Source organism: Salmo trutta, chromosome 22 (assembly GCF_901001165.1).
Source record: "Salmo trutta chromosome 22, fSalTru1.1, whole genome shotgun sequence".
Lineage (NCBI taxonomy): Eukaryota > Metazoa > Chordata > Actinopteri > Salmoniformes > Salmonidae > Salmo > Salmo trutta.
In genome coordinates, this window is record NC_042978.1 from 49,996,504 (window position 1) to 50,009,186 (window position 12,683).

At 46.8% G+C, this 12,683-nt stretch overlaps 1 protein-coding gene and 1 long non-coding RNA gene across 6 annotated transcripts in view; both read left to right on the forward strand.

The window, feature by feature from the left end:
* LOC115158899 (lipoma-preferred partner homolog) overlaps positions 1–12,683 on the forward strand; it is a 357,166-nt gene that overhangs the window by 253,883 nt on the left and 90,600 nt on the right. The gene's annotated exons all lie outside the window — the stretch shown is intronic.
* Positions 776–1,136, forward strand: LOC115158902 (uncharacterized). Its single transcript, XR_003868774.1, has 2 exons — positions 776–1,001; positions 1,106–1,136. It is a non-coding gene; the product is annotated as an uncharacterized LOC115158902 (long non-coding RNA).

Consider the following 12,683-nt stretch of genomic DNA (forward strand, 5'->3'; position numbering starts at 1 on the left):
GTTACTGTCAGTAATATAATATGTTACAGTATGGTCAGTACTGTAATATGTTACAGTAAGGTCAGTACTGTTACTGTCAGTAATATAATATGTTACAGTAAGGTCAGTACTGTTACTGGCAGTAATATAATATGTTACAGTAAGGTCAGTACTGTTACTGTCAGTACTGTTACTGTCAGTACTGTAATATGTTACAGTAAGGTCAGTACGGTTACTGTAAGTAATATAATATGTTACAGTAAGGTCAGTACTGTTACTGTCAGTACTGTAATATGTTACAGTAAGGTCAGTACTGTAATATGTTACAGTAAGGTCAGTACTGTTACTGTCAGTACTGTAATATGTTACAGTAAGGTCAGTACGGTTACTGTAAGTAATATAATATGTAACAGTAAGGTCAGTACTGTTACTGTCAGTACTGTAATATGTTACAGTAAGGTCAGTACTGTTACTGTCAGTACTGTAATATGTTACAGTAAGGTCAGTACTGTTACTGTCAGTAATATGATATGTTACAGTAAGGTCAGTACTGTAATATATTACCGTAAGGTCAGTACTGTTACTGTCAGTAATATAATATGTTACAGTAAGGTCAGTATTGTTACTGTCAGTACTGTAATATGTTACAGTAAGGTCAGTACTGTTACTGTCAGTACTGTAATATGTTACAGTAAGGTCAGTACTGTTACTGTCAGTAATATAATATGTTACAGTAAGGTCAGTACTGTTACTGTCAGTACTGTAATATGTTACAGTATGGTCAGTACTGTAATATGTTACAGTAAGGTCAGTACTGTTACTGTAAGTAATATAATATGTTACAGTATGTTACAGTAAGGTCAGTACTGTTACTGTCAGTAATATAATATGTTACAGTAAGGTCAGTACTGTAATATGTTACAGTAAGGTCGATACTATTACTGTCAGTACTGTAATATGTTACCGTAAGGTCAGTACTGTTACTGTCAGTAATATAATATGTTACAGTATGTTACAGTAAGGTCAGTACTGTTACTTTCAGTACTATAATATGTTACAGTAAGGTCAGTACTGTTACTGTCAGTACTATAATATGTTACAGTATTTTACAGTAAGTTACAGTAAGGTCAGTACTGAACAGCAGTACAAAGCTGAGAGAGAGAGAGAGAGAGATGAGAGAGAGGGATGAGAGAGAGAGAGAGTTGTTTTTCCTGAAAGAGGCAGAGTAGATTGAAATCTTTTCTTTCAATGTCATCATCTGTTATATCTAATACACTTAGGTTCTGCGTAGGTATCCTGTGTTCTTCTGCCTTCTGTTGAAATCTAAAAGAAAGCAGGAAGCCACTCACACAGGCTGAGACCCAAATGGCACCCTATTCCCTTATATGGTGCACTGGTCCTGGTCAAAAGTAGTATCGAATAGGGAGCCATTTTGGCTCAACCACAGCTTTGCCCTGGGCTGTAGCTCTGCTACACAAGAACTTACTCACTCTGTGTCTATCTACTGTCACAACTCACTCTCTGTTTGTCTATCTACTGTCACAACTCACTCTCTGTTTGTCTATCTACTGTCACAACTCACTCTCTGTTTGTCTATCTACTGTCACAACTCACTCTGTGTCTATCTACTGTCACAACTCACTCTGTGTCTATCTACTGTCACAACTCACTCTCTGTCTATCTACTGTCACAACTCACTCTGTGTCTCTGTCACAACTCACTCTCTGTTTGTCTATCTGTCACAACTCACTCTCTGTTTATCTACTGTCACAACTCACTCTCTGTCTATCTACTGTCACAATGGTTGTGTTCAGACCCACACCAAACCTGGCCAAACCAGGACAAACCAGGACACCTAGCTGAATTATTGAAAAGGACGAGGTGCTCTGCATTATTTAATGTAAGTGATGATGATACTTGACTATCTTCTGTAAGTGTACAGCCGCTCTGAAATGTAGTTCCGTGTCTTAGCTTAATATTTTAACATGTCAAATCTCAACGAGGGCTGAGTCCTTTTTGTTGTTGTAGAAAATGACATTCGATGGTAAAAAGGCATTATGTTGATATTTTAATTTGATCACAATCAGTATTTTTCAGAGATTTTTTTAATACCAAGAACTCAGAACTCAGTTGAAGGTTCGTGGTGGACGTCATCCATAACTTTTGAACACTCTTGAGAGCCTCTTCTCTTCTCCCGTTCTGTTCTATAGTCTTTGTCGGATGATAAGAAAAGAGTGGTTAGAGAATGGAGACTTTTAACCTGATAATGTCAGCTGGAAGAAACCTCATCATTTATAAGACACCACTACACATAAAATATTCATGAAGAGTCTTGGAAGAGTTTCAAAATGTCCCAGCTAGCTACAGTAGTTGCTGTAAGGGGAGAGAGAAGATATAGCTACAGTAGTTACTGTAAGGACAGACAGACAGAGCAGCTAGCTACTGTAAGGACAGAGAGAGAGAGCAGCTAGCTACTGTAAGGACAGAGTGAGCAGCTAGCTACTGTAAGGACAGACAGAGTGAGCAGCTAGCTACTGTAAGGACAGAGTGAGCAGCTAGCTACTGTAAGGACAGAGTGAGCAGCTAGCTACTGTAAGGACAGAGAGAGCAGCTAGCTACTGTAAGGACAGACAGAGTGAGCAGCTAGCTACTGTTTGGACAGAGTGAGCAGCTAGCTACTGTAAGGACAGACAGAGCAGCTAGCTACTGTAAGGACAGAGTGAGAGAGCAGCTAGCTACTGTAAGGACAGAGTGAGAGAGCAGCTAGCTACTGTAAGGACAGACAGAGAGAGCAGCTAGCTACTGTAAGGACAGACAGAGAGAGCAGCTAGCTACTGTAAGGACAGAGTGAGAGAGCAGCTAGCTACTGTTTGGACAGAGTGAGCAGCTAGCTACTGTTTGGACAGAGTGAACAGCTAGCTACTGTAAGGACAGAGTGAGAGAGCAGCTAGCTACTGTAAGGACAGAGTGAGAGAGCAGCTAGCTACTGTAAGGACAGAGTGAGCAGCTAGCTACTGTTTGGACAGAGTGAACAGCTAGCTACTGTAAGGACAGAGTGAGCAGCTAGCTACTGTAAGGACAGAGTGAGCAGCTAGCTACTGTAAGGACAGAGTGAGCAGCTAGCTACTGTAAGGACAGACAGAGAGAGCAGCTAGCTACTGTAAGGACAGACAGAGAGAGCAGCTAGCTACTGTAAGGACAGAGTGAGAGAGCAGCTAGCTACTGTAAGGACAGAGTGAGCAGCTAGCTACTGTAAGGACAGAGTGAGAGAGCAGCTAGCTACTGTAAGGACAGACAGACAGAGCAGCTAGCTACTGTAAGGACAGAGTGAGCAGCTAGCTACTGTTTGGACAGAGTGAGCAGCTAGCTACTGTTTGGACAGAGTGAGCAGCTAACTACTGTAAGGACAGACAGAGTGAGCAGCTAGCTACTGTAAGGACAGAGAGAGAGAGCAGCTAGCTACTGTAAAGACAGACAGAGAGAGCAGCTAGCTACTGTAAGGACAGAGTGAGCAGCTAACTACTGTAAGGACAGAGTGAGCAGCTAGCTACTGTAAGGACAGACAGAGAGAGCAGCTAGTTACTGTAAGGACAGACAGAGAGAGCAGCTAGCTACTGTAAGGACAGACAGAGAGAGCAGCTAGCTACTGTAAGGACAGACAGAGAGAGCAGCTAGCTACTGTAAGGACAGACAGAGAGAGCAGCTAGCTACTGTAAGGACAGACAGAGAGAGCAGCTAGCTACTGTAAGGACAGACAGAGAGAGCAGCTAGCTACTGTAAGGACAGAGAGAGAGAGCAGCTAGCTACTGTAAGGACAGACAGAGTGAGCAGCTAGCTACTGTAAGGACAGAGAGAGCAGCTAGCTACTGTAAGACAGAGTGAGCAGCTAGCTACTGTAAGGACAGAGTGAGCAGCTAGCTACTGTAAGGACAGAGAGAGCAGCTAGCTACTGTAAGGACAGAGAGAGCAGCTAGCTACTGTAAGGACAGAGTGAGCAGCTAGCTACTGTAAGGACAGAGTGAGCAGCTAGCTACTGTAAGGACAGAGAGAGCAGCTAGCTACTGTAAGGACAGAGAGAGCAGCTAGCTACTGTAAGGACAGAGTGAGCAGCTAGCTACTGTAAGGACAGAGAGAGCAGCTATCTACTGTAAGGGACAGAGAGAGCAGCTAGCTACTGTAAGGACAGAGTGAGCAGCTAGCTACTGTAAGGACAGAGTGAGCAGCTAGCTACCTGTAAGGACAGAGAGAGCACTATCTACTGTAAGGACAGAGAGAGCAGCTAGCTACTGTAGAGTGAGCAGCTAGCGAGAGCAGCTAGCTACTGTAAGGACAGAGTGAGCAGCTAGCTACTGTAAGGACAGAGTGAGCAGCTAGCTACTGTTTGGACAGACAGACAGAGCAGCTAGCTACTGTAAGGACAGACAGAGAGAGCAGCTAGTTACTGTAAGGACAGACAGAGTGAGCAGCTAGCTACTGTAAGGACAGAGAGAGCAGCTAGTTACTGTAAGGACAGACAGAGCAGCTAGCTACTGAACGGACAGACAGAGCAGCTAGCTACTGTAAGGACAGACAGAGCAGCTAGCTACTGTAAGGACAGACAGAGAGAGCAGCTAGCTACTGTAAGGACAGAGTGAGCAGCTAGCTACTGTAAGGACAGACAGAGAGAGCAGCTAGCTACTGTAAGGACAGAGAGAGCAGCTAGCTACTGTAAGGACAGAGTGAGCAGCTAGCTACTGTAAGGACAGAGAGAGCAGCTAGCTACTGTTTGGACAGACAGAGTGAGCAGCTAGCTACTGTAAGGACAGAGTGAGCAGCTAGCTACTGTAAGGACAGACAGAGTGAGCAGCTAGCTACTGTAAGGACAGAGTGAGCAGCTAGCTACTGTAAGGACAGAGTGAGCAGCTAGCTACTGTAAGGACAGAGTGAGCAGCTAGCTACTGTAAGGACAGAGTGAGCAGCTAGCTACTGTTTGGACAGACAGTCAGAGGAGCTAGCTACTGTAAGGACAGACAGAGTGAGCAGCTAGCTACTGTTTGGACAGACAGTCAGAGCAGCTAGCTACTGTAAGGACAGACAGAGTGAGCAGCTAGCTACTGTAAGGACAGACAGAGCAGCTAGCTACTGTAAGGACAGAGAGAGCAGCTAGCTACTGTAAGGACAGAGTGAGCAGCTAGCTACTGTAAGGACAGACAGAGAGAGCAGCTAGCTACTGTAAGGACAGAGAGAGCAGCTAGCTACTGTAAGGACAGAGTGAGCAGCTAGCTACTGTAAGGACAGAGTGAGCAGCTAGCTACTGTAAGGACAGAGTGAGCAGCTAGCTACTGTAAGGACAGAGTGAGCAGCTAGCTACTGTAAGGACAGAGTGAGCAGCTAGCTACTGTAAGGACAGACAGAGAGAGCAGCTAGCTACTGTAAGGACAGAGTGAGCAGCTAGCTACTGTAAGGACAGAGTGAGCAGCTAGCTACTGTAAGGACAGACAGAGTGAGCAGCTAGCTACTGTAAGGACAGAGTGAGCAGCTAGCTACTGTAAGGACAGAGTGAGCAGCTAGCTACTGTAAGGACAGAGAGAGCAGCTAGCTACTGTAAGGACAGACAGACAGAGCAGCTAGCTACTGTAAGGACAGAGAGAGCAGCTAGCTACTGTAAGGACAGAGTGAGCAGCTAGCTACTGTAAGGACAGACAGAGCAGCTAGCTACTGTAAGGACAGAGAGAGCAGCTAGCTACTGTAAGGACAGAGAGAGCAGCTAGCTACTGTAAGGACAGACAGAGCAGCTAGCTACTGTAAGGACAGAGTGAGCAGCTAGCTACTGTAAGGACAGACAGAGCAGCTAGCTACTGTAAGGACAGAGTGAGCAGCTAGCTACTGTAAGGACAGACAGAGCAGCTAGCTACTGTAAGGACAGACAGAGCAGCTAGCTACTGTAAGGACAGAGTGAGCAGCTAGCTACTGTTTGGACAGACAGTCAGAGCAGCTAGCTACTGTAAGGACAGACAGAGAGAGCAGCTAGTTACTGTAAGGACAGACAGAGTGAGCAGCTAGCTACTGTAAGGACAGACAGAGCAGCTAGCTACTGTAAGGACAGAGAGAGCAGCTAGCTACTGTAAGGACAGAGAGAGCAGCTAGCTACTGTAAGGACAGACAGAGCAGCTAGCTACTGTAAGGACAGAGAGAGCAGCTAGCTACTGTAAGGACAGAGTGAGCAGCTAGCTACTGTAAGGACAGAGTGAGCAGCTAGCTACTGTAAGGACAGAGAGAGCAGCTAGCTACTGTAAGGACAGAGTGAGCAGCTAGCTACTGTAAGGACAGAGTGAGCAGCTAGCTACTGTAAGGACAGACAGAGTGAGCAGCTAGCTACTGTAAGGACAGAGTGAGCAGCTAGCTACTGTAAGGACAGAGTGAGCAGCTAGCTACTGTAAGGACAGAGTGAGCAGCTAGCTACTGTAAGGACAGAGAGAGCAGCTAGCTACTGTAAGGACAGACAGACAGAGCAGCTAGCTACTGTAAGGACAGAGAGAGCAGCTAGCTACTGTAAGGACAGAGTGAGCAGCTAGCTACTGTAAGGACAGACAGAGCAGCTAGCTACTGTAAGGACAGAGAGAGCAGCTAGCTACTGTAAGGACAGAGAGAGCAGCTAGCTACTGTAAGGACAGAAAGAGCAGCTAGCTACTGTAAGGACAGAGTGAGCAGCTAGCTACTGTAAGGACAGACAGAGCAGCTAGCTACTGTAAGGACAGAGAGAGCAGCTAGCTACTGTAAGGACAGACAGAGCAGCTAGCTACTGTAAGGACAGAGTGAGCAGCTAGCTACTGTAAGGACAGAGTGAGAGAGCAGCTAGCTACTGTAAGGACAGACAGAGCAGCTAGCTACTGTAAAGACAGAGAGAGCAGCTAACTACTGTAAGGACAGACAGAGTGAGCAGCTAGCTACTGTAAGGACAGACAGAGCAGGTAGCTACTGTAAGGACAGAGTGAGCAGCTAGCTACTGTAAGGACAGACAGAGAGAGCAGCTAGCTACTTTAAGGACAGACAGAGCAGCTAGCTGTAGTTTCTCAGTCAGAGGAAGGTAGGAGCGAGTCAGAGGAACATTAACCGAGGTAATTGGGTCAGAGGAAAAGTTTGAGCCCACAGAGGCGTGCTCTAATGCCGATGTGTGTATTTCTTTAAAAGACAATGAAAGCTCCCTCCCAAGTTAATGTATTAAATGGGCTTGCTTCTTTCAGACAGCTTTGTGCATTGTCCTAGATACTCTGGTTGACTGCATTTGCATATTACTCAGTTAGTCAGTTAGTCGCCCTCGGCATATTTCTGAGGAGTGACTTCTTTCAGATGTAGATGCTGTTACTTGTGTGTGTCATAACATTACTAGTGGAATGTGTCAGAGTAGAAAGGTTTTAACCTCTGTGCCGCCTTGACGTATTTCCCATCACCCTCCCAACTCCACCCTCCCTACTTCACCCTCCCAACTCCTCCCTCCCTACTTCACCCTCCCAACTCCACTCTCCCTACTTCACCCTCCCAACTCCTCCCTCCCTACTTCACCCTCCCAACTCCACCCTCCCTACTTCACCCTCCCAACTCCTCCCTCCCAACTCCTCCCTCCCTACTTCACCCTCCCAACTCCTCCCTCCCTACTTCACCCTCCCAACTCCACTCTCCCTACTTCACCCTCCCAACTCCTCCCTCCCTACTTCACCCTCCCAACTCCACTCTCCCTACTTCACCCTCCCAACTCCTCCCTCCCTACTCACCCTCCCAACTCCACTCTCCCTACTTCACCCTCCCAACTCCTCCCTCCCTACTTCACCCTCCCAACTCCACTCTCCCTACTTCACCCTCCCAACTCCTCCCTCCCTACTTCACCCTCCCACCTCCTCCCTCCCTACTTCACCCTCCCAACTCCTCCCTCCCTACTTCACCCTCCCAACTCCTCCCTCCCTACTTCACCCTCCCAACTCCACTCTCCCTACTTCACCCTCCCAACTCCTCCCTCCCTACTTCACCCTCCCAACTCCACTCTCCCTACTTCACCCTCCCAACTCCTCCCTCCCTACTTCACCCTCCCAACTCCTCCCTCCCTACTTCACCCTCCCAACTCCTCCCTCCCTACTTCACCCTCCCAACTCCACTCTCCCTACTTCACCCTCCCAACTCCTCCCTCCCTACTTCACCCTCCCAACTCCTCCCTCCCTACTTCACCCTCCCAACTCCTCCCTCCCTACTTCACCCTCCCAACTCTTCCCTCCCTACTTCACCCTCCCAACTCCTCCCTCCCTACTCCACCCTCCCAACTCCTCCCTCCCTACTTCACCCTCCCAACTCTTCCCTCCCTACTTCACCCTCCCAACTCCTCCCTCCCTACTTCACCCTCCCAACTCCACTCTCCCTACTTCACCCTCCCAACTCCACTCTCCCTACTTCACCCTCCCAACTCCTCCCTCCCTACTTCACCTCCCAACTCTTCCCTCCCTACTTCACCCTCCCAACTCCTCCCTCCCTACTTCACCCTCCCAACTCCACTCTCCCTACTTCACCCTCCCAACTCCTCCCTCCCTACTTCACCCTCCCAACTCCTCCCTCCCTACTTCACCCTCCCAACTCTTCCCTCCCTACTTCACCCTCCCAACTCCTCCCTCCCTACTTCACCCTCCCAACTCCACTCTCCCTACTTCACCCTCCCAACTCCACCCTCCCTACTTCACCCTCCCAACTCCTCCCTCCCTACTTCACCCTCACAACTCCTCCCTCCCTACTTCACCCTCACAACTCAGCCCATTTGATTCCCCCCACTGTCTCATCTCCTTCTCATCTCCACTGTCCCATCTCCTTCATCTCCACTGTCTCATCTCCTTCTCATCTCCACTGTCCCATCTCCTTCTCATCTCCACTGTCCCATCTCCTTCATCTCCACTGTCCCATCTCCTTCTCATCTCCACTGTCCCATCTCCTTCATCTCCACTGTCCCATCTCCTTCTCATCTCCACTGTCTCATCTCCACTGTCTCATCTCCACTGTCCCATCTCCACTGTCCCATCTCCTTCTCATCTTCTAATTGATCCACTTGGAGTCTAGACGTAGGATCATATGAATTTGGAACGTACACATTAATAAAGGGAATTTTCTTTCCAGCATGGATACATTTAAGGAAAGTGATTCTGTCTTCTTGGTCTTCGCCTTTACCCAAGATGGTGATTTTAAAACTTTGTTCCCTTGTGTGTTGGGCTTGATTTTCTTCTCGAAGAAGTCTACCTCCTTGTCAGTGGAAAATGTGTTGTGTTCTGGAAGGTCACGATGAGTTTAGCCGGGTGGATGAAGCTGCAAATTTTTACTTCTGCTCCAGAATGAACAAAAAAACACTGTTGCTTTACCAGTCAGGAAACATATGGCTTTGTTCCAAATACAAAAACCTACATTTCCACAACTTCGAAGGAACCAAATATGCTAGCTGGGTAGTTTTCCACCAGAGTATGTGAGCGGAGCTGGAGCGGAGCGTGTCCGATTTGACTGGAGCGTCAGAGTGAGTTTCCTAAAGGCTGGAGCGTCAGAGTGAGTTACCAAAGGCTGGAGCGTCAGAGTGAGTTTCCTAAAGGCTGGAGCGTCAGAGTGAGTTACCAAAGGCTGGAGCGTCAGAGTGAGTTTCCTAAAGGCTGGAGCGTCAGAGTGAGTTTCCCAAAGGCTGGATCGTCAGAGTGAGTTTCCCAAAGGCTGGAGCGTCAGAGTGAGTTTCCTAAAAGCTGGAGCGTCAGAGTGAGTTTCCTAAAGGCTGGAGCGTCAGAGTGAGTTTCCTAAAGGCTGGAGCGTCAGAGTGAGTTTCCTAAAGGCTGGAGCGTCAGATTGAGTTTCCTAAAGGCTGGAGCGTCAGAGTGAGTTTCCTAAAGGCTGGAGCGTCAGAGTGAGTTTCCCAAAGGCTGGAGCGTCAGAGTGAGTTTCCTAAAGGCTGGAGCGTCAGAGTGAGTTTCCTAAAGGCTGGAGCGTCAGAGTGAGTTTCCTAAAGGCTGGAGCGTCAGAGTGAGTTTCCTAAAGGCTGGAGCGTCAGAGTGTGTTACCCAAAGACTGGAGCGTCAGAGTGAGTTACCCAAAGACTGGAGCGTCAGAGTGAGTTTCCTAAAGGCTGGAGCGTCAGAGTGAGTTTCCTAAAGGCTGGAGCGTCAGAGTGAGTTTCCTAAAGGCTGGAGCGTCAGAGTGAGTTTCCCAAAGGCTGGATCGTCAGAGTGAGTTTCCCAAAGGCTGGAGCGTCAGAGTGAGTTCCTAAAAGCTGGAGCGTCAGAGTGAGTTTCCTAAAGGCTGGAGCGTCAGAGTGAGTTTCCTAAAGGCTGGAGCGTCAGAGTGAGTTTCCTAAAGGCTGGAGCGTCAGAGTGAGTTTCCTAAAGGCTGGAGCGTCAGAGTGAGTTTCCTAAAGGCTGGAGCGTCAGAGTGAGTTTCCTAAAGGCTGGAGCGTCAGAGTGAGTTTCCTAAAGGCTGGAGCGTCAGAGTGAGTTTCCCAAAGGCTGGATCGTCAGAGTGAGTTTCCCAAAGGCTGGAGCGTCAGAGTGAGTTTCCTAAAGGCTGGAGCGTCAGAGTGAGTTTCCTAAAGGCTGGAGCGTCAGAGTGAGTTTCCTAAAGGCTGGAGCGTCAGAGTGAGTTTCCTAAAGGCTGGAGCGTCAGAGTGAGTTTCCTAAAGGCTGGAGCGTCAGAGTGAGTTTCCTAAAGGCTGGAGCGTCAGAGTGAGTTTCCTAAAGGCTGGAGCGTCAGAGGGAGTTTCCTAACGGCTGGAGCATCGGCCTTCTCGCCCACTCCAATTTTGCTCCAGTAGCACTTACCTCACTTCAGGAGCTCAGGGCGCCCGGCCCAGCATGCATCTGTAGTCTACTTGTGTGCTGCTATAGCCCCTTGCTTTAGCTACTGTAATGGGGTTCTCTACATATTTTCATAAAGAAACTGATGAAACATACAGGTGCAAAATCAACGTGACTTACAAAGATGATGAAGAGGGCCAAGAGCAAGAGAGGGAGTGTGGTGATGTAGTGTCCACAACTCAGGAATCATTGTGGAATCTGAAAAGACACGTATCCTGAAAGCATGATTGTATAATTTGTGAACATTCTAACAGAACGGAACGAGGTGGGTAGCTAGCTAAGTGTGATTGTAGCAAAGTATTTATAAACGACAACAAATCTGATCTCTTAAAAGTTTTGTTCATTTTCGTTGTATATAATCTATAAAATAGGCTATGATCACATATTACCTCTTTCAAGCAGCATTCCGTTATGAAAGGGTTATTTTGCCCAAAAACCTTTATGCCTAACTATAAAATATATATATATACACAGCATCTCTGCCCAGCCTGGCAAGAGTGGCCTGAAGGATGTTTAGCATCCCCAGTGGCTCTACAAGCTCGTAGAGGGTATTCTCTACTGCTCTCCAGGGACCATTGCATGAGCCTGAAGACACGGACTCTGGTCAAACTGGTGTTTCTAAAAGGTGAATACAAAGGCACTGTAGACCTGAGCCTAATAAGGCATTTCTGACCCACCACCTGTATTTGGTCTTATGTAGCAAAATTTGAAGTGGTGTTTTTTATTTATTTTTTATTTTTTTTGCATTGGATAAAAGTAGAGACTCAGAGCTAGAAAATTGTATATCTTAGACTGCAGTTGCGGCACATTGGGAAAGTTATTATGCTTTGAAAGTTGATAAACTTGTAACCTCACTTTTGAGTAAATGGCCTGTGAATGTTTTGGTACACCTACTGGAGAGCTCTTCTTTGTCTACACTAATTCAACATCGTTTACACCCTCTAAAGCCTTACACCCATCCGTCTCTTTAAGGATTCACATGTACTAAAACAACCAAAGATTTCAAGACTAAAAGGGGTGAAAGTCATAACCTACAATAAGGAAAAACTCCAGGTAAAAATACACTATCTAGTCCTTGGCCTGTTTCCTAATCTGACTTTGATGCAGGTCATGTTGTTATTCACATTACCGTCTCTGTTAAACACACACTATATCAAATCAAATCTAAGTTTGTTTGTCACATGCACAAGATACAGAAGGTATAAATGGCACAGTGAAATGATTATTTGCATATTATCAATATCAAAAACAAAATGTCCAGATAAATATATTGTATAAATATGTTATCATTACTAGATGACGCTTACCAAGACACACTGTTGTCTAAATTGATGGGTCACGTGTAAGAAATGCTATTACCAACCCCCAGACACATCTAGCTAAGTAGAGGGGTCTCTACGTCTAGACATGAACATATAGAAGGCTGTAATCACCCCCAGACACATCTAGCTAAGTAGAGGGGTCTCTACGTCTAGACATGAACATATAGAAGGCTGTAATCACCCCCAGACACATCTAGCTAAGTAGAGGGGTCTCTACGTCTAGACATGAACATATAGAAGGCTGTAATCACCCCCCAGACACATCTAGCTAAGTAGAGGGGTCTCTATCGTCTAGACATGAACATATAGAAGGCTGTAATCACCCCCAGACACATCTAGCTAAGTAGAGGGGTCTCTACGTCTAGACATGAACATATAGAAGGCTGTAATCACCCCCAGACACATCTAGCTAAGTAGAGGGGTCTCTACGTCTAGACATGAACATATAGAAGGCTGTAATCACCCCCCAGACACATCTAGCTAAGTAGAGGGGTCTCTATCGTCTAGACATGAACATATAGAAGGCTGTAATCACCCCCCAGACACA